The sequence below is a fragment of the Anabrus simplex genome, chromosome 2 (genome assembly GCF_040414725.1).
Source record: "Anabrus simplex isolate iqAnaSimp1 chromosome 2, ASM4041472v1, whole genome shotgun sequence".
NCBI classification, from domain to species: Eukaryota; Metazoa; Arthropoda; class Insecta; order Orthoptera; family Tettigoniidae; genus Anabrus; species Anabrus simplex.
Genome location: NC_090266.1, coordinates 362,793,600 through 362,814,551, shown reverse-complemented (window position 1 = coordinate 362,814,551; position 20,952 = coordinate 362,793,600). Strand labels below are relative to the sequence as shown.

At 39.3% G+C, this 20,952-nt stretch overlaps 1 protein-coding gene and 1 pseudogene across 2 annotated transcripts in view; one reads left to right on the top strand and one right to left on the bottom strand.

Annotated features, from left to right (window-relative positions):
- Ptp61F (Protein tyrosine phosphatase 61F) overlaps positions 1-20,952 on the top strand; it is a 426,371-nt gene that overhangs the window by 166,973 nt on the left and 238,446 nt on the right. The gene's annotated exons all lie outside the window — the stretch shown is intronic.
- LOC136865005 (5S ribosomal RNA) lies at positions 19,311-19,426 on the bottom strand (annotated as a pseudogene).

Genomic DNA, 20,952 nt, shown 5'->3' with positions numbered 1-20,952 from the left:
TGGAAAGGAGCAGACAAGTGAAAATCAAGTCTTATGTAGAAAGATAAGAACATTAAAAGGAACACACAATACTATAAACACAATGACAGATCAGTATGGGAAGAGGGATAAATAGAAAGAAAACAAAAGGACAAGGACAATTTCCACTTCTTCATATACTGTGGTCTTCAAATAGATTGGGTCTTTTCCTTATCACACCCAGTTTTATTACATTCATGCCTTCTCAGCCCCTCAGAAAACTGCCATTGATAATGTTCGTGTATAAAACAAAGCAAAATCTTTTAAAAAAATGTGACTCATTGACTGGCTAATCCAAATTGGCATTTCCCTAATTTTCCAGGTAGTCATACACTCGTGCAGCCCAAGGGTGTCCTCGTTAAACAGTAACTGAGCATACATTGAATCTTTGAAAAACTTGACATACTTCAGAAGATACCTTTTGTACACCTGGCTTCTACTAAAGCTGTGATCGAATACTTGGAGGGATATACATAAGCTGAATAAAAGTACTAGTATGTCCGGGTCATATCACTGTGAGCGTGCATTTGTGATATGGTGGGTTCAAACTTCATTGTTGGCAGCCCTGAAGATGTTTTTCCATGCTTTCCATTTTTATGGCAGGCAAATGTCGGGATCGCACTTTACTTAAGACCACGGTCACTTCCTTCCTAGTCATAGCCCTAGCTTATCCCATCGTCGCCTTAATTCCTCTCCGAGTTGGTGTGACATAAAGCCAGTATATTGTAATATCTGAAGCCATCTCTTTTCGGTTTAGACTCAGTTAATTTACAACTGTTACATGCTTCAGCCTGCCAAAACTAATTTTGAGCAGTACATTTATAACTTCCCCTCTAAACCATGTGACCTTGCCTTACACAACCCAGTGATGCATATAGCCGAACCGTAGGTGCAGCTATATTGGAGGGGTATCTATCGAGAGACAAGACTAATGAATGGTTCATTGTTGGGCGGGATAGCAACTTTTTTGATGTTGCAAGGCGGCAGTCTGGACTGACTGACTGCTATGGCATTGTAATAATATTTAATAAATATTTAATATGGCTTACTGTGTTGGTATTTCTACATGGCTAAAAACAACGGGAAACTACAGCTGTAGCCAACTCCCGAGGGCATATACTCTATATGAATGAATGAATGATGTACTGACAATATCTTCCTCCTGGGTAAAATATTCCGGAGGTAAAATAGTCCCCCATTTGGATCTCCAGGTGGAGACTACACAGGAGGGGGCAATCACCAGTAAGATGAATACTGACATTCTGCAAGTCGGAGTGTGGAATGTTTGGAATTTGAATCGTGGTAGGTTAGATGATCTGAAGAGGGAAATTGACAGACAAAAATTAATAATAATAATAATAATAATAATAATACTTGCTTTACGTTCCACTAACAACTTTTACGGTTTTCAGAGACGCCGAGGTGCCGGAATTTTGTCCCGCAGGAGTTCTTTTACGTGCCAGTAAATCTACCGACACGAGGCTGACATATTTGAGCACCTTCAAATATCACCGGACTGAGCCAGGATCGAACCTGCCAAGTTGGGGTCAGAAGGCCAGCGCCTCAACCGTCTGAGCCACTCAGCCCGGCAAACAAGAATTAGATGCAGTTTGTATAAGTGAAGTATATTGGCAGGAAGAACAGGCTTTTTGGTCAGGCAACAACAGTATTATGAACACAGAATCAAACATGGGAAATGCAGGAGTGTGTATAATTATGAATAAGGAAATAGGGCGGTGGGTTAACTATGACCAGCATAGTGAACGAATTATTGTTGCCAAGATAGACACCAAGCCAATGCCTACCACAATAGCGCAGGTCTATATGCCTACTAGTTCAGCAGATGATGAAGTCAAAAGAAAATATGAAGAGATAGAAGATTTAATACAATATGTATAAGTAGGCGAGAATCTAATTGTGATAAAAGAATGGAATGCTGTGGTAGGCCAAGGAAGAGAAGATAATGCCGTAGGAGAATTCTGACTGGGATGAAGGAATAAAAGAGGTAGTCAGCTAATTCTGTTAATACTTGGTTCAAACTCTACAAACGACGGCTGTACGTGTGGACAAGACCTGGAGATGGAGGAAGGTATGAAATAGACTTCATTATGATTAGGCAGAGATTCAGAACATCTGTTGGATTGCAAGACATTCCCGGGAGCAGAAATGGACTCTGACCACAACGTAGTAGTGATGAAATGTCATCCGAAGTTGAATAAATTGAAGAAAGGAAGGAATCCAAAAAGATGGGATCTAGTTAAGTTGAAAGAAAAGAGTGTGAGTGATTGTTACTAGGAACATGTTGGACAAGGACTAAATGAAAAGGCTGAACAAAACACAATAAATGAAGAATGGACAGTCATGAAGAATGAGATCAGAAGGGCTGCTGAAGAAAAGTTTTGGAAGAAAGGTAAGATCAAGTATGAATCAGTGAATAACTTGTGATATATTAGACCTGATTGATGAACAGCAAAAATACAAGACTGCAAAAAATGAGGAGGGCAGAAAAGAATACAGGTAATTAAAGAATAATAGAACCTCGATGCATTGTTTCCCCGTATTCATCGTTCAATTTATTCGGTCCCAAAAATGTTCCATATAATCCAATGTTAAATTTCCCTGCATGTATTGTTCCTTGAACTATCGTTTTATCGCATCAATCGTCAAAAATATATTTTCCCTCTGCTACAATTTTCCCGCGATGAAAAATATACACGCGTTTTTTGAATTCAAGGGGACAGCTCAATAATCCAGCATATAATAGCGGAAACATGTCATGCGAGAATGTACGAGCGATTCGGAGTTGCTAGGCTTGAGCAACGATCTTGTTGCTGGAGTGCTGTGCGCAAGTTATTCATGCACAACCTCGCTACTAGCCTCCTGGCACCAATGCTTCATCTCAACCCACTAACAGACACCTAGAAGTATTTTTATTTACAAGAATTAAAACGGAGGCACTGTAGGTCTCAAATTTGCTATTGGCTGGCTGGGGATGCGATCATCGTTGAAAATGAGATCACACAGTTTAAAATAGTCATGCCATGCGCCTGGTACATTTTAATTACTCGCAGAGTTATTAATCGCGTCATACCTTGTGGAGTGTATGGGATGCTAGAGGCCTGTTGACCATTTTGTTGCTCCTGCCCAATTGTCTTGTTACAAACCGGACCTAACCAAGCCAGACCAATAATCTTTTCATTAGCTTGGTCTTAAAACTAAGTTGGCAGCCTTGCATAGCCCGCTGTGACATCGTCTGAGACACGTCATATTGAATTTCTAACCTCTATGACATCGTCCTAGCCGCACCGTGTGGGATCTCTAACGTATCGCTCGCGAAGTGTCTACAGAATCTTTACAAAATTAGAGGTTATCGCCGTAATATCCACGTATATTACTTTGCAATAAGAGAACTGAACATAGACATTTTTGGTTATTACAAGATTCAGGAAAAGTGAAACGAAACCGTGTAAAAATCACGCTTTTTATTTTAATCGTGTATATCTCGGTTGCAATATTTTGATACCGTTATGTATATATACTGTACTATGCGCATGTCTGGCTCCATGGCTAAATGGTTAGCGCGTGTTGGCCTTCGGTTCAAAGGGTCTCGATAGGGTTGGGGATTTTAACTTTCCTTGGTTAATTCTGACGGTTCGGGTGCTGTGTTTGTGCGCTGATTTATGCATTAGGATTTGTCTTAGGTAGTGCCGCATTTTTATAAGCACGTAGATTGTCTATTGAATGATAAGAGTTTGAACGACAGGCTGAAGATGACCCTGACTAAAGGTTGAAACCAGTCCCAATTGTGATTAACTTATAATGTAACCTTGCATTGTTTTCTTGTATTGAATAGGTGGAACCACAATATATTATTAATTTAATTGTAGATCGCCTATCACACGAAAACCCGAAAGACCTGCACCCGGCTTCGGAGGCCACACGCCGTTCTTGTTGTTGTTTTCATAATATTTGAATTTGAGTCTTGTTATTACTATATTTACATGACGAAAAATGCCCAAATACAGTACCCATATTTTATTATTTTGCTTTCCCCCCTATTTTTTATGTCACCTATATTTTTCCCACATCCATCATAATGGAGAAAGGAAAACTAGGTGTATGAATATTAAGAGCTCAGACGAAAAACCACTTCTAAGGAAAGAAGACAGTGCAGAAACATGGAAGGACCATATTAAATAATTATATCAATGGAAAAAAGTAGATGATCAGGTTCTGGAACAAAAAGAAACTTGATGATGATGACGATGATGAAATGTGAGACCCAATTTTGAGATCAGAATTTGACAGAACTTTGAGAGACCTGAATAGGAACAAGGTACCTGGAATTGATTACATACCCTCAAAATTACTGACCACCTTTGGAGAAACCACCATGGGGAGGTTATTCCTTTTAGTGTGCAAGATGTATGTTACTGGAGAAGTACCATAAAATTTTAGACAGAATGTTGTTATACATATTCCCAATAAATCGCATGTTGACAAGTGTGAAAACTACCGCAACCATAGTTTAGTATCTCACGCTTGCAAAATTTTAACATATATTATTTACAGAAGAATGGAAATAGAATTAGAAGCTGAGTTGAGAGAAGATCAGTTTATTATTATTATTATTATTTTATTATTATTATTATTATTATTATTATTTATTTATTTATTTATTTATTTATTTTCCTTAAATTGTACAATTTAGGGGTGGTAGATGGAGAAAGGGCAAGCCCCACATACACGGAAGTGCCTCCATCTCCACATGTGTACATAAACTCTACTGAATATTTACATATAAACTTATGTAGACAATTTTAAATTTACACATTTACACTACAAACACTGTACCCTTAAGAATAATAATTGTCTTGATTTATCCTGAAAATATTAGAGTAAGAACACCCAGACATTTATACTCTCACTCAGGCTCCTGTATACACACTCATTCACAACCACTCCCACACGCGCACGCATACACATTCGCCCACATACACATTCGCCCACATACACCTGTACTTGCACCCATCCTTCTTGCAATTCTAATTTATACAAGTTATATACATCGCATATGGGTTTCTATTTACATATACATTTTCTTTACTTCGCAGAGGAAGTGAGGAAGAGGAAGCAGCTTTACCTCTGATGGTATAAGGTTCCAGGTACGAGCAGCCCTTGCATAAAACCCATTTAAATATGAGGTTGTTCTAGCTAAGGGAGGGACAAGAGTAACTCCTTGTCCTCTTTTAACAGAGCGGTAATTGAGCTGCAGGCGGTGGAAAGGGGAGAGGTGTGTGTTTTCTGTCAGGGTTTTCCTAAGGAAGGCTACATCTATTTGTGTACATAACGAGTTCACTGGTGGCAATGACCTGGCTGTGTTTAAGGGGATATGTTTGTTAATTAAACGTTCTGTTCGTCGCTGGATACCCTCTAGTTTCCTCATATTTTCCGTTGTCGTTGGATGCCAGGAAGGAAGGCCGTATAATAGTATGGGCCGCACTAGGGAAATATAAGCCATTCGTAGGGCTTTACTTCTTCCTCCCAAGAGACATCTACGGACGAAACCTAGCACTCTGTATGTCTTACACCTCACTTCCTCCATGTGTTTATTCCATTTCAGATTGTCCGTAACGTGAATACCGAGCAGTCTGATTGAGTTAGAAGTTGGCAGTTGGATTCCACATAGAGTAGGTTGGTTCTGGAGTGGTTGTTTAGCTCTGCTTAGTCTTATATATTTACACTTCTTAATATTTATATATACATTCTATTTACCTCACACCACAGAGCTATACTATCCAGATCTGATTGGAATTTTACAATATCATCACTGTTTTTCATGGCTCTGTAAATGACTGTGTCATCGGCATACTGCGCCATGGTTGAATTTACACAATCCAGTAAGTAGAGAGCTTAAATCGTGTACAGGAGGGGCCCTATCACACTGCCCTGAATTATTCCAGAAGTAATTGTGGTTTGGTCTCATTTGGCTCCTCCGTACACAACACATTGCGTTCGACCCACCAACAATGACCTCAACCATGACAGCAGTTTACCCTGAATGCCGTAGTTGCTAAGTTTTAACAGAAGTCTTTGATGTGACACCTGGTCAAAAGCTTTGCTCTAGTCCAGAGTCACACAGTCTATTTGTGAGACGTCAGTCTGCTCCAAAGAGAACTGCCAGTCATCAATGACTTTTGTTAAAAGTGTTGTGCAGGATTTTCCCGGAATGAAGCCGTGCTGGTTTGAGTTCAGCAGGTTTCTCTCCTTGAGAAAATCCAACATACATTTAGCAACTAGACATTCCATACATTCACAGACCCCTGCTGTTATAGAAACTGGGCGGTAATCATCTACGTTTTCCTTATCTCCATCTTTGAAAACTGGCACTACGTTGGCTTCTTTCCACTCCACAGGTACAGACCCAGTATTAATGGAATGGCTGAAGAGAGAACAAAGAGAGGGCGCCAAGGCGACTGCATAATTCTTGAGAATTCTTGCTGGCACTCGGTCCGGCCCGGTCAAGGCATGAGGTCTTGTTTTCAGAAGGCTCTCCTTTACTTCATTCGTTGAGAAATACAGGTTGGTTAGAGGGAAGAGAGGGGTAGATGTTGTCCTTGAATATAGCATGTTCTCTTCCTCAGTAGGGACGGAGAAGTTACTTTTAAATTTCCTGTTGAAGGTGTCTGCAATTTCTTGTGGTGTGGAGACTGCCGTACCGTTATGTTTAAATACAGATTGAGCTCTGTTGCAACCTTTACTTCTGAGAAAATCCCAGAATTCCTTGGAGTTGGTGTTGAGACTGTGGATGTAAGAATCGTAGGAATCTCTGATAGATTGTTTAGCCTTGTTCCTAGCCAGCCTGTATTTCTCCCACTCATAATCGGTTGGATTTCTTTTCCATTTCTGGTACAGGCGGTCCCTTCTTCGAATTTCTCGCACTATATCCTTGGTAATCCATGGAGATTTCCACGTCTGATCTTAGAGGATAAAATTAAGAAAGACAAGCCTACGTGCATGGCATTCGTAGATCTAGAAAAGAAATTCGATAATGTTGATTGGACCAAGCTATTTCAGATTCTGAAGGTGATCAGGACCAGATGCTGCAAAAGAAGAATTATCTACAATTTGTACAAAAATCAGTCTCGAGTGATAAGAATCAAAGGCTATGAAAAAGCAAGAGCAAACCAGAAAGGAGTGAGCAAGGCTGCACTTTGTCCCCTCTCCTTTTTGCTGCTTACATAGAACAGGCAATAAAGGAAATCAAAGAGGAATTTGGAAAAGTAATAACAACCCAAAGAGAGAAAATAAAAACTCTGAGATTTGCCAGTGATATTGTTATTTTATTTGAGTCTGCAGGAGATCTGGAGAAATTGCTGAATGATACAGACACAGTCTTGGAGGAGTAGAAGATGAAAATAAATAAATCATAAACAAAGGTTATGGAGTGCAATTGAATGAAGTCTGCTGATGCAAGAAATATTAGATTAGGAATATAAGTCTTAAAGGACAGGAGATGAATATTGTTACTTGGGTAGTAGAATAACTAATGATTGCAGAAGTAAGGACATAAAACGCAGACTAGCACAAGCAAGGAAGGCCTTTCTTAGTAAAAAAACATTCTCACTTCGAACATTGATATAAGAATTAGAAAGATGTTTTTGAAGACTTTCACCTGGAGCGTGGCATTGTATGGGAGTGAAATATGGACGATAACTAGCTCAGAAAGAAGAATAGAAGCTTTTGAAATGTGGTGTTACAGAAGAATGCTGAAGGTGAGATGGGTAGACTGAATCACAAATGAAGAGATACTGAATTGAATTGGTGAAAGAATGATTTGGCAAAATTTGACCAGGAGAAGAGAGAGAATGATAGGGCACATCTTAAGACACCCAGTCTTGCTCAGTTGGTTTTTGAGGGAAATGTATGTAATAAAAACAGCAGGGGTAGACTATGTTATGAATATGATAAACAGATTAGAGTAGATGTACGATGTAGTAGTTACGTAGAAATTAAAATGTTAGCACAAAATAGTGTGGCATGGAGGGCTGTATCAAACCAGTCTATGAACTGACGACCCAAACAACAACAAATTTATAAACTACCTGAAAAATAAAACATATGGTACTAGTAGTATACCTGAAAAGGAGCAACTTTAAATTAAATTAGTTTTGGCAGACTGAAGAACCTAACAGTTTAAAAATAAAGTCAATAGCAAAGAAAGATGAATACAAGTTACCTCGTAACAGTACACACAGTCCTACTGTTTGCTGGTTTATGCTCAATATTCTCTCCTATGTACTGTAGTTTTGTACATAGCAGTCGGTGAAATATATCTTGCACGACTTTGGACATACAGTAGAAGTCCGCTATAGCGAACACGGCATATAACGAGAACCCCGCCATAAAGACAGTTTTTGTCTGTACCTTCAAAACTCCTATATTAAACTGTGTATTATCATTCGCTTACAGTGAGAGTCCTACCACAGACGCATCTGTTATTACGAGCGATTAAGCACGCTTGATTTTTTTCTGTTAATGATGTGTATGCACCCAGCTATTATATTGCATGCGATCGATCATCTTCGGTGTTGTTTCCTCTCTATGTCTACTAGTGAGCTCTTGTCGATGTTCGAAAGGAATGTCGGAGTCAATTAGTAACACACATCGACTGCTGTTCCGTAAAGAAAAATGGAAATGAAAGAGAACATGTTTTTGTAATAAAAGCGTAAATAACGTGTCTGGTAGCAGTTGCTGTATCGTTAGAAATAAAGGCTGAAGTAAACAATCGCCTAATTTTTTAATGTTATATACTGAAATTAAGTCAGAATGTGATACACCTCAAGATATGGCAGAGTACATCACTGATTCAGAGGATAGTTTATTTTTTCTCGCATCTAGTTAAATTTCAGAAAGACCGTTCGCATGTAATTTTGTAGCACTTGAAATACGTTTTCATTATACATATACGTTTAGGTTAAGTGACGCTGTTTGAAGAAGAAAAATGAAACTTTTGCCTCAGAGGCCTCTGGAGTGATATTATAATTTTGTCAGGATGAAATTAAACATACACTTCCACCTAGTATCGGTTAAAAAAAAAAAAAAAAAAAAATGAGTAAGCCTTTGTGTGGATATCATTCGTGAAAACACAAGTTTTGAACAAACTGATTGCCATTTCATACCACTTTTAGTGTGCATGGGGATGTTTCCAAATTTTACGAAAAATCTGAAATAACAACAATCCATTATAGCGAGTAAATTTTTCACTGTTACCCATTCTCGCTATAACGTGCTTTTACTGCACATTTCCATTCGACACCAGCATCTCTTCACAATGAACCTGGAGATGTCCATCGCTATGACCGAGTGGTTATGCACTTGCCTTTAGTTTAAGGAGGCCCAGGTTGGATTCAATTTTAACTGGAGACGTCTAATTCCTGTTGTTCATTGGCTGGGTTTTCATACTGTCCCATTTTCAAAAGCACCACACAACGCTGTCTTCCACTACACTTACATGCAATTAGTTTCACTCAATAGGTGCCACCCTCTTCCTCCCTCCATCACAGAGCCTACCTTACAAGAGCTGCAGCAGATATAAATACGTACAATATTATAACCTGGAAATTCTCGTCCCTGTGGCTACTCTTAGATTTGTAGCAAGGTTGTCTACTGCAGTCGGCAGTTTGGAACAGACGACTGTTTTAAAATGTTGTACTCTTGAGATGTTCTCTGCTGAAGAATTGGCTGTCATTTTCATCCTGTCAGAGCCATTGCCAGTCCATGGATATGACATTCTGTGGAGTGCAAAGCCATTTTCCGTCACCTGATGATTCTTTCTCACGTAATAACATCATTGATATAGGTTCACCAGGCTGAGCAGCTTGGACAATAAAAGCATTGGCCTTCTGAGCCCAAGGCAGTGGGCTTGATCCTGACTCAGTCTGGTAGTATTTGAATGTGCTCATATGCGTCAGCCTTGTGTCGGTAGATATACTGGCACGTAAAATAAATCCTGTGGAACAAAATTCCGGCACCATGCCATCTCCAGAAACTGTTAAACTGTAATTAGGAAGATGTAAATTGTTGTTGTTGTTGTTGTTGTTGTTGTTGTTGTTATAATTATTATTATTATTATTATTATTATTATTATTATTATTATTATTATTATTATTACATTTGAGTCAGAGCAGTTAAATGCTTGCCAGTTTATCATCAAGAACATGCTTTATACACAGCCTATTTTTCTGGCTGTAGTGTGTATCCTGCCCTCTGCTGATTGTATAGTGTAGTTGGTTGAAGTGCTCGTCGTCTTTACTCATGATCTAATCTTGGCTTGATTTTCGGTGTAACCATAGCAAGTAAAAGAGAAAGTGTGGTCTCTCCTGTAGTTCATCGCTCCTTCCCATAGGTGGCTCTCCTTCCGCTGCTACTTCAGTGTGATCCTATAAATTGATATGCAAGTAAAAGACAATTATCACGTGCACAATGCATACATCTATTGCTTACCATTGTAGATGACAGTTGTCAGATAGTGCGGGTAGCTTCTGGTTGGACTTCTTGGTCTTGGAAGATTTCGCTTCCTTTCTAATCTGGCTTCTTACAAGATAAAATCAATACAGTGCAAAACAAGTTCAGAAATAATGTCGACCACATGGTTATCACAGCACCCTAATTCTTTTGATTCAATTGTGATATTGTATAGACTGACTGAACGCACGTGGAATATTGTGATAATATTTTTTTCAACTTCCAGGAATGCATTAAAAACTGCTCTTGAAGAATGGGTTCAGGAAGTTACGTCAGTGCTATATTTATTGCTGTAGCTCCTAATAAACATTAAGGCAGCCACAGGTGTTTATTCTGTATGTTTTCCACGAAGCAGGGCTCATTTTGTGACTTTCGATGCGTGGTGTACCATATCCTCCTAGACTAAAAATAAAACTCTTTAACAAGACAATGACTATCAACATTAAATAAATTGCTCTCCTAGTTTGGTAAGAGGTAATCATGTTTTCAGTAAAATCTAGTGCTTGCTTTATTTTATTAAGCACTTTTTCCGTTCCAGTCTTATTTGTCTCTTCTGGCCTGGCCATTGTTCTCCTTTGATTAATGAAATTATGTCAGTGGATATTTTGATTTTGATTGCAATTACTACCTAAAGACAGGGCAAGTTCTGTTAACGTATAATTATATATTATATAATTATAATTATAAATATAAAAATTCAGAAAATCATTCGTTGAAGGAAAATCGCCACAACTTAATGAACAGAATATACCGAACTGTCATTCTAGTGGACCTTGATTATATTTTTCTGTCAGCAGTTATAGAAATCCATTATTCCATGAACACGCGGACACCCATGGGCCCATGGTGCTCTCATTTGTTCCTCTCAGGGATTCAAGAGTTCTTTTTTGAAGGAAAATTATTCTTATTTCCACTGAGTTTGTCCCTCCACTTAATAATTGAGTTTGATCCTCTGTGACATCTTAAAGAGCTCCTGCTGATGTGGAAGTATTTAATTCATCTATTACTGTGTGCAGTTTTGATTTTAGCTTTCACAGAGCAACACTACTGAGCATATACAACTACAGATACCAATGCTCAGATAGCGACGGTGCCGCCTCTTGTGGGCGAGTCACTGTAGTTCCTATACTGGCCAAGAGTAAGCAACCACCGAGCTCACATTTTCTCTTCTTCTCGTTATGATGGAACATTGTTCACTTAAAATCTTGAGCAATTGAAAGTACATAAAACATACCACCACCACCACCACTATCGTCATCATCATCATCATCATCATCATCATCATCATCATCATCATCATCAACCTCTGACCATGTTCATTAGTACTGTATTGCGTCCCTCAAAGACATGTACGTAGGTGGTTTGAAAAGTTCTCGGAATGTACTAGAATTAAGTATCTTACCTCGGTGGAACTGCTTTTATTTTTCAACATAGTCTCCCTGTAGACTAATGCATTTGGTCCAGCGATGTTTCAATGCCTTGATCCCATCTCGAAAATGAGATTCCTCCAGGCCTGCAAAATACCTCTCCAATTCGTCTGTCAGTTCTTCCCTTGTAGAAAATCTCCGTCCACCGAGGAAAATATTCAACTTGGGGAAAATAGATGAAAGTCTGATGGTGCCAAATCAGGTGAATAAGGTAGATGTGGCTACAATTCGTACCCCTGTTCATGAAGTTTTGCCATGGCAATAACACTTGTGTGCGGCGGAGCGTTGTCCTGATGAAAGATGACCTTTTTCCTTGACAAACCAGGCCTTGTTTTGCGTATTTTTCCCTGTAGTTGGTCTAGGAGGTTTGCATAGTGTTGCCCCGTAATTGTTTGGCCAGTAGGAAGAAAATCAATCAGCAGAATGCCTTTTGCATCCCAGAAAACTGAGGCCATGACCTTTCCGGCCGAAAGGTGGTGGTGGTGGTGAATCAGCATGTTTCCACTTCTTTGACTGCTATTTTGTCTCTGGGGTGTAGTAGTGGACCCATGTTTCATCTGTAGTCACAAACCGGCGCAAAAAATCTTGTTGGTTGCACTGAAAATGGGCCAGACTTTGTTCGGACGTTTCCAATCTGGTGCGTTTATTGTCCAGTGTCAAGAGCCCATCTTGCGGATAATTTTTTCATACCCAATTCTTCGGTTAAAATATAATATACCCATTCAGAAGACATCCCTACAGCTTCAGCAATCTCCCGCACTTTCAGTCGACGATCCTCCATGACCATTTTATGCACTTTTTTGATAAATTCTAGGGTCATAACACTTTTTGGCCGTCCACTACGCGGATCATCATCCAAGCTCTCCCGACCAAATTTAAACTCGCTGGTCCACTTGGCAACAGTTGAAAATGAAGGAGCAGAGTCCCCCAGTGTGTTTTGAAAGTCGGCATGAATTTCCTTTGCTTTCTTACCTTTCCTTACAAAGTATTTAATCACTGCTCGAATCTCAGCTTTTTCCATTGTCACAAATCACTACGCGGGAACAACAACAAAGAGTCGTCACTACAACACTCCTGCAGCTAGAGCACTGACGCACCACGTATTCACTCACAAAGGATGTGTGATTATTGCGCGGGAACCTCGTTGCTCTCGCACCGACATCTAGCGGTGATATTAAAATTATAAAATCCTTTTAATAACAACCACCTACTCAATACATTATATTACTCATTGAATTATAAAATAATCATGAGGTGTCTTAAATAAAGGAACATGTTTCGTTCGACATAGCGAACATCATCAGCCTTAATTTACAAAGATTAGGTCAGGGCCCTGAACTGAATGATAAAAATTGTTAAAAGAGTGACAAAGCCATAATAAAAAGTAAAATGATAACATTAGACATGAAATTATAACAATATGTACAGATTAACAGCAAGTATGTAGAGGAATACTTTGAACGATGGTAGTCTATAAAGTTAAAACAAACATGAGGTTGTTAAAGTAAAAAGATATAGATATAGTGGATCTTAAAATATATGTCAATGCGTGAAGCGTGGATTAATTATTGACTATGGAGTTCTTAAATTGAGCAAAACAAAAGTTGAAATAGAGTTTATTGAATAGTACGAGTCAAACTGAGTCAATTAAAAGGCGCATGGCGACGAAACTAAGGTTAAAATGACGTGAACTTCAGTAGTTAGGAATTCTGTAGGAGAGCCAACACAATGCCAGAAGGAAATACCAGTTGAACTAGTCCGTATTTACACGCTAGCAGTAGAATTAATCTTATACAACGTAGGACACCAATGTGGACTTGTTAAGTAACTATAACTTGAAAGTAGGGAGAGTTCCAGCAAACCAGAGATAAATGGAGTAGATTATGGCACAATTGGAGTTAGAAATCTGGAAAGAAAGAAAAGGGAGGAAAAATAAAGTTATGTTATAATAAAAAAGAAAAAAAAGAAAAGGAGGCTTACCCTTGGGACTAGTGTGAGGTGTTCGCTAACGTTGGCTGCGCGAATCAAACTGGCGAGTAACCTTATTGCTGCTTCTAGTATTGTATGTATGTATACGTAGAGGCGGGGAGTGAGTCATGTGAGGAGGAGGGGTGACCGATTCCTTAGGCGGGTCGGGTATTCGTGGAGGGAGTGTCGCATGAGAGGGCAGTAGAGTAGTAGTTGTTGTATTATTAACAGTTGTATAATTAAAGATTCTCGTAAAGTTATTATTATTTATATTGAAAAGAGAGAGTAGTTCTGGAATTTTCTCGATTATTGGACTTTTAATTTCTGAAATATCATTTAAATTTTGATGCCCGTTAAAATGCTGGTCTAGGAATATGTAAATGTTCTCATACTCTGTCATAAGTTTACTTTTATTGACGTATTTCAAGATTTGAAGGTCTTTTTCAATTGTAGTAAAACTGTGGCCAGTCTCTTCCATATGGGTGCTCATGGCGGAGTACTTTTTATGTTTCGAAGCGTTGTAGTGTTCAAGGTATCTGGTCAAAAAGCTACGTCCAGTCTGTCCAATGTAGGAGGATCGACAATGGGTGCATTTAAGCCTATAGATACCAGAGTTCGAGAATTTATTGTGATTAATGTTAACTATATTTGAATTGAAGAATATATTACGGTTCGTATATCGTGTTCTATAAGCGATATTAATATCGTATTTCTTTAAAGGGTTAGTAACTTGAAATAGGCCTGGATTTGTGTAGGTGAAGGGAGCATATTTCGTTTTTTTAGGCTTGTCCGGAACCAAATTCGTTGCGGTTTTTAATTTTATCTTGTTAATGATTTTATTAATCATTAAGGGGTTATAGCCGTTAATTCTGGCCAAAACCTTAACATAGTTTAGTTCTTTTTTGCGATTTTCAGTTGTCAGCGGGATTTTTAATGCTCTATAGACAAGACTAAAAAATGCAGCCTGTTTATGAGATTGCGGATGTAAGGAATCGTTTCTTATAGTGATGGGGGCACAAGAAGGCTTTCTAAATATTTGAAAACTGAACTTATTATTCTCTCTTGAAACGTTTAAATCCAAAAAGTTTAGAGAACCATTGATCTCGTCTTCCTTAGTGAATTTGACATCATTATCAAGCTCATTAAGGGATGTTAGCACACTATGACCATCGTTTTTCTGTGTATCTATAATGGCAAAAGTGTCATCAACATACCTTAACCATAATTGAAGACCATTAATATTATTGATTATTTTGTTATTTTCCAAATCATCCATAAAGATATTAGCTAGAATGCCCGAGATCGGGTCACCCATTGCTAGGCCCTTTTGATGATATATTCTATTATTGAAGGTGAAATAGTTGTTATTAAGTACAAATTCTAACAGACTGATGAAATTATCTATTTCGCATTTGCTAAGGTTACTGTGTTTTAAAAGGTTTGAAATACGTCAATAAAAGTAAACTTATGACAGAGTATGAGAACATTTACATATTCCTAGACCAGCATTTTAACGGGCATCAAAATTTAAATGATATTTCAGAAATTAAAAGTCCAGTAATCGAGAAAATTCCAGAACTACTCTATCTTTTCAATATAAATAATAATAACTTTACGAGAATCTTTAATTATACAACTGTTAATAATACAACAACTACTACTCTACTGCCCTCTCATGCGACACCCCCTCCACGAATACCCGACCCGCCTAAGGAATCGGTCACCCCTCCTCCTCACATGACTCACTCCCCGCCTCTACGTATACATACATACAATACTAGAAGCAGCAATAAGGTTACTCGCCAGTTTGAATCGCGCAGCCAACGTTAGCGAACACCTCACACTAGTCCCAAGGGTAAGCCTCCTTTTCTTTTTTTTCTTTTTTATTATAACATAACTTTATTTTTCCTCCCTTTTCTTTCTTTCCAGATTTCTAACTCCAATTGTGCCATAATCTACTCCATTTATCTCTGGTTTGCTGGAACTCTCCCTACTTTCAAGTTATAGTTACTTAACAAGTCCACATTGGTGTCCTACGTTGTATAAGATTAATTCTACTGCTAGCGTGTAAATACGGACTAGTTCAACTGGTATTTCCTTCTGGCATTGTGTTGGCTCTCCTACAGAATTCCTAACTACTGAAGTTCACGTCATTTTAACCTTAGTTTCGTCGCCATGCGCCTTTTAATTGACTCAGTTTGACTCGTACTATTCAATAAACTCTATTTCAACTTTTGTTTTGCTCAATTTAAGAACTCCATAGTCAATAATTAATCCACGCTTCACGCATTGACATATATTTTAAGATCCACTATATCTATATCTTTTTACTTTAACAACCTCATGTTTGTTTTAACTTTATAGACTACCATCGTTCAAAGTATTCCTCTACATACTTGCTGTTAATCTGTACATATTGTTATAATTTCATGTCTAATGTTATCATTTTACTTTTTATTATGGCTTTGTCACTCTTTTAACAATTTTTATCATTCAGTTCAGGGCCCTGACCTAATCTTTGTAAATTAAGGCTGATGATGTTCGCTATGTCGAACGAAACATGTTCCTTTATTTAAGACACCTCATGATTATTTTATAATTCAATGAGTAATATAATGTATTGGGTAGGTGGTTGTTATTAAAAGGATTTTATAATTTTAATATATTGTCCTCAATACGGTTCTATTATGAGATTAATTACATGTAATCTAGCGGTGATTCCGAGAACTTTTCAAACCGTCCTCGTATTTGGTCAACAGCATGTTGTAATGCTCCATTCCATTGGAATTCACTATTATCCTTCTTTTTTGCACGTGAATGGAATATTATAAATCAGTGTGGCTTTTGGGCTAGTTGATCTACCAGTTGATGAATTAGGTTGGCAAAGAAGTTTTTCATACAAGACCTATGCATACCTTTTACACAGAATGAACTTCCTGGTAAGGCTGCAAGGGATGGTCCTTTAACAAACTGAGAGGGCAGGATTTGATTTCAGTCATTTGTGTGTGGTGAAAATATGCCTAACAATCATTATTAAACCGCTGGCAGACTATTTCAGGTCAGTGGATGATATTTGCCATCACTACATGTATGTATGTATGTATGTATGTATGTATGTATGTATGTATGTATGTATTTCTGATTGCTGAACAGCTCAAAGAACAGTTATTAGAGGAAGAAATTGTTATTGACAAATCCAGGACCTTTATAATAGTTGACAGTGCATCTGACAGTAACAGCAATGGCAAAGTGATTTTGATAACTCTGTTAACTTTTGGGATGGTGACACATCTCTACAGTTACATACACTTTTCGTACTGTTTCACCAAGCTGTAAACTTTTCGGGCTGTGATTGGAACCACTTGCGAACATTGTCTGTGACTTCATTGTTAGGAAGTGCCAACCCTTCTTTGCCTTTCTCAGTGGACCAAAGATATGGAAGTCACCTCGTGATAGATCAGGGCTATATGGTGGGTGTTCCTAGACTGTCAACCCAAATGTTGCCAACGTGTTCTGTGTAACAAGTGCCATACGGGCCAGCACATTGTCATGCAGCAAAACCACTGCAGAGGACAACAGACCAGGCAGTTTGGCCTTGATTGCTATGCACAAACGATGGAGGGTACTGCAGTACTGAGCAGCGTTGATCGTTTAACCTCGGTCCAGGAATTCGAGGAGAAAGGGTCCCTTGTGATTAAGAAAATATGTCGGCATCACTATGTCACTACTCTGCACCATCTTAGACTATTTCAGCTGTGGAGAGCTTAGATGTCTCCATTGTTGGCTTTATCGTTTGCTTTCAGGTTGGAAATGGTGGCACCAAGATTAGTCACCTGCCACAACCCTTTCAAGAAATTGTCCTCGCCACAATATCTCTGAAGATGCTTAACATACAGATGCTCTTTTGATCTTCTGTGAGATGGGTGTTGTACTCGTTTTCCAGCACTGGAGTCTGCCTCTAATGATGGTACAAATGGAAGTGAAACACACTCATGTCTCTGATGGTGACTCTTCTATTGTGCAGATCATCCAGTTGATTTGTTCCACCAGAGCATCCTCTTTATCCTGCACTTTGCAAACTCCAATTCCTCCTGCCACTTAAAAAAACCACCACCACATTGGTCTTCTTTAATGGCAAACATTCAGCTGTCACAGGTGAAAACTGACTGACTGACTGACTGACTGATTGACTGACTGACTGACTGACTGACTGACTGACTGACTGACTGACTGACTGACTGACTGACACCACCGGCAAGACGTCGCATGAACCATGCCAGTTAGACACTGACAAGCGATGAACCGACAGCGTGGGACACAAATCCAACTACGAGCTTTTTAACCACAACAACTTTAATATATGCTATTGGAGGTGGAATTACGGCTGCTGCTGGCACCAGACTTTCCCTCCAATGGATACTCGTTAAAGGATTTAAAGTGTACTCATTCCGATTACGGGGCCTTGGATGAGTCCCATATCGTTATTTTTCGTCACTACCTCCCCATGCCGGGAGTGGGTAAATTGTGCGCCTGATGCCTTCCTTGGATGTGGTAGCCATTTCTCAGGCTCCCTCTGTGGAATCGAACCCTGATTCCTCATTACCCATTACAACCATGGTAGGCGCAGAACCTACCATTGACAGTTGATATGGCAGACATTCGAAGATGCGTCGCCGGTGCGAATACCGTGCGATCAGCCCAAAATTATTCAGAGTCACGAAGGCAAATGGACCGGACAAGCCGATCGATTGGTTCTGATCTAATAAAAGCGTCCCTTCAACTTCTGGTCAGGACTCTGTTTGAATGTATTAGCTCTAGAATTACCACAGTTATTCAAGTCAAGTGGTACGATCTAAGGAACCATAACTGATTTAATGAGCCATTCGTGGTTTCACCTTAATTTGGCTTACACTGAGACATACATGCATGGCTTAATCTTTGAGACAAGAATATGACTGCTGGCAGGAGCAACCAGGAAGCTCGCTGGCTCGAGAGCCGAAACCGAACGCCGTAGCCCGCCGCCGCCGATGAGTTCGGCCTGCGGGACACAGACTTGCTTTGCTCCATTGGTCGGCCGAGTGGCCACCAACTAAAATTTCATAGGCCGCCGAACACGGGCTCTCACCCGGCTGGCGTGCCTTCCATAGGGAACGGCTCCCTTAACCATCATCGTCACATCTCCACTTCGTCCACTGCCGAGGCCGGCAGGACCGTACGAGAGACGTACAACACAACATTCTCACGCCCAAGTAAGGGCGAGCGGTTACCAACATTACTGAGCGCCATATATGAGCATGAACACTGGGCGTGCAGAGGCTCTCAGTATTGCAGTCATGGGGATGGAACCTGCCGCTCTCATAAAGGGAATTAAGCCAATGGCAAATGGTGTTCCCAAGTGGTCAACCATCCTACTGACCATGCCCATTGTTGCTTAACTGCAGTGATCAGACGAGAACTGGTGTATTCAACATGGTATGGCCGTTGGCTAAGTAAATTATGAAGGAATTTGCTATAGCCATGCAAAAGATTGCTTCCTCCCTTACATTTTACCTGAACACTTGGTCATTTTTGCCCCGTGTCTTGATGAAAGACAATAAACATCTCTTGTGTTTTTCCACTTGAGTGCAAGTAAATGTTGTTTACGTCTGAGTAACACTTCACTCTTTCTCGATTTCATTGTGTTGAAAATTGTCGGTAGGTTTTTCCTATTTTTATAACAGTGCTAACTGCCATTGTTTTCCTGCTCCACAAATGCTGAAACAATGGGACACTGGTAAAAAATCTATCCATATAAATAGTGTGACCCTTGTTGAAATAAGGACCACATAACCAGTTTATTTGTTCCCCAGCTGATCCTGTATAAATTTCGCAATTGCAAACGTTACCAGATTCTGCATCACTGACAATGTAAAACTTTATTCCAAATTTGTTTGGCTTGTTCTTTATGTAAACACGGAAACCTACCTGGCCTCAGAAGGAACACATGCCCTCAACTGTCAAATTTTCAGTGGGATGGAAATTTTCTTTACATTTTCAAGTAAAATGGTCATAAATTGGTCTGATGTTATTCTGGGGGGGTCATGGTTGGGTTGACCTTTTTGAACAGACGTTCGATTGTCATTCAAGTGTAAAAATGACAAAATAGCTCAAAATCTATCCCTAGATAGCAGTGACCTCCGGAAAGGAGCTTGAAGAATCTGCGATTGTGCCCAATAATCTGTCAACTTTGGCTTCACAACCAAACACATATGAATGATTACTGCAAAGAAATAACCTCAATATAACTGTAGTCCAGAAGCCAAAGAGAGATCTTTCCTTTATCTGTTCACTGCAGTTTCTTTTCTTTTTTATTGCATCGCCTGCATAACGATTTGTTTCTGATTTTGATTTTATGCCCCTAAAAAATCTACACACAGATAATTACTAAAATATACCCATGCATCACTGTTACTATCCACTAGAATTCTGACTCCACTTTTTTCTTGAAATACGGGTAATTGAAGAAGATTATCGGTAGATGACCATCCATCATTAGTAGCATGTGTCTGAACTGCATGCTTCCTCCCGTTATTTTGATGCTTTTCCCGCAGTTTGTGACTTGACGACGGGCTTGCATCGGGTCGCTACAGATTTTCATCTGTATACAGGAGCTTGCATCCGGGAGATAGTGGGTTCGAATCCCACTGTAGGCAGCCCTGCAGATGGTTTTCCGTGGTTTCCCATTTTCACACCAGGCAAATGCTGAGGCTGTACCTTAATTAAGGCCATGGCTGCTTCCTTCCCACTCCTAGCCCTTCCCTGACCCATCGTCACCAATAAGACCTATCTGTGTCGGTGCAACGAAAAAAAAAAGAGACCTATCTGTGTCGGTGCGATGTGAAGCCCCTAGCAAAAAAAATATATTTAGGGACCCGGTATCAAACTATATCACAGAACCCACTTTGTACCTATTTGAAATTAGCTAAATAATAAGTTTACTTACCTGAAGCATCAGAATCATCATGGTATGAAA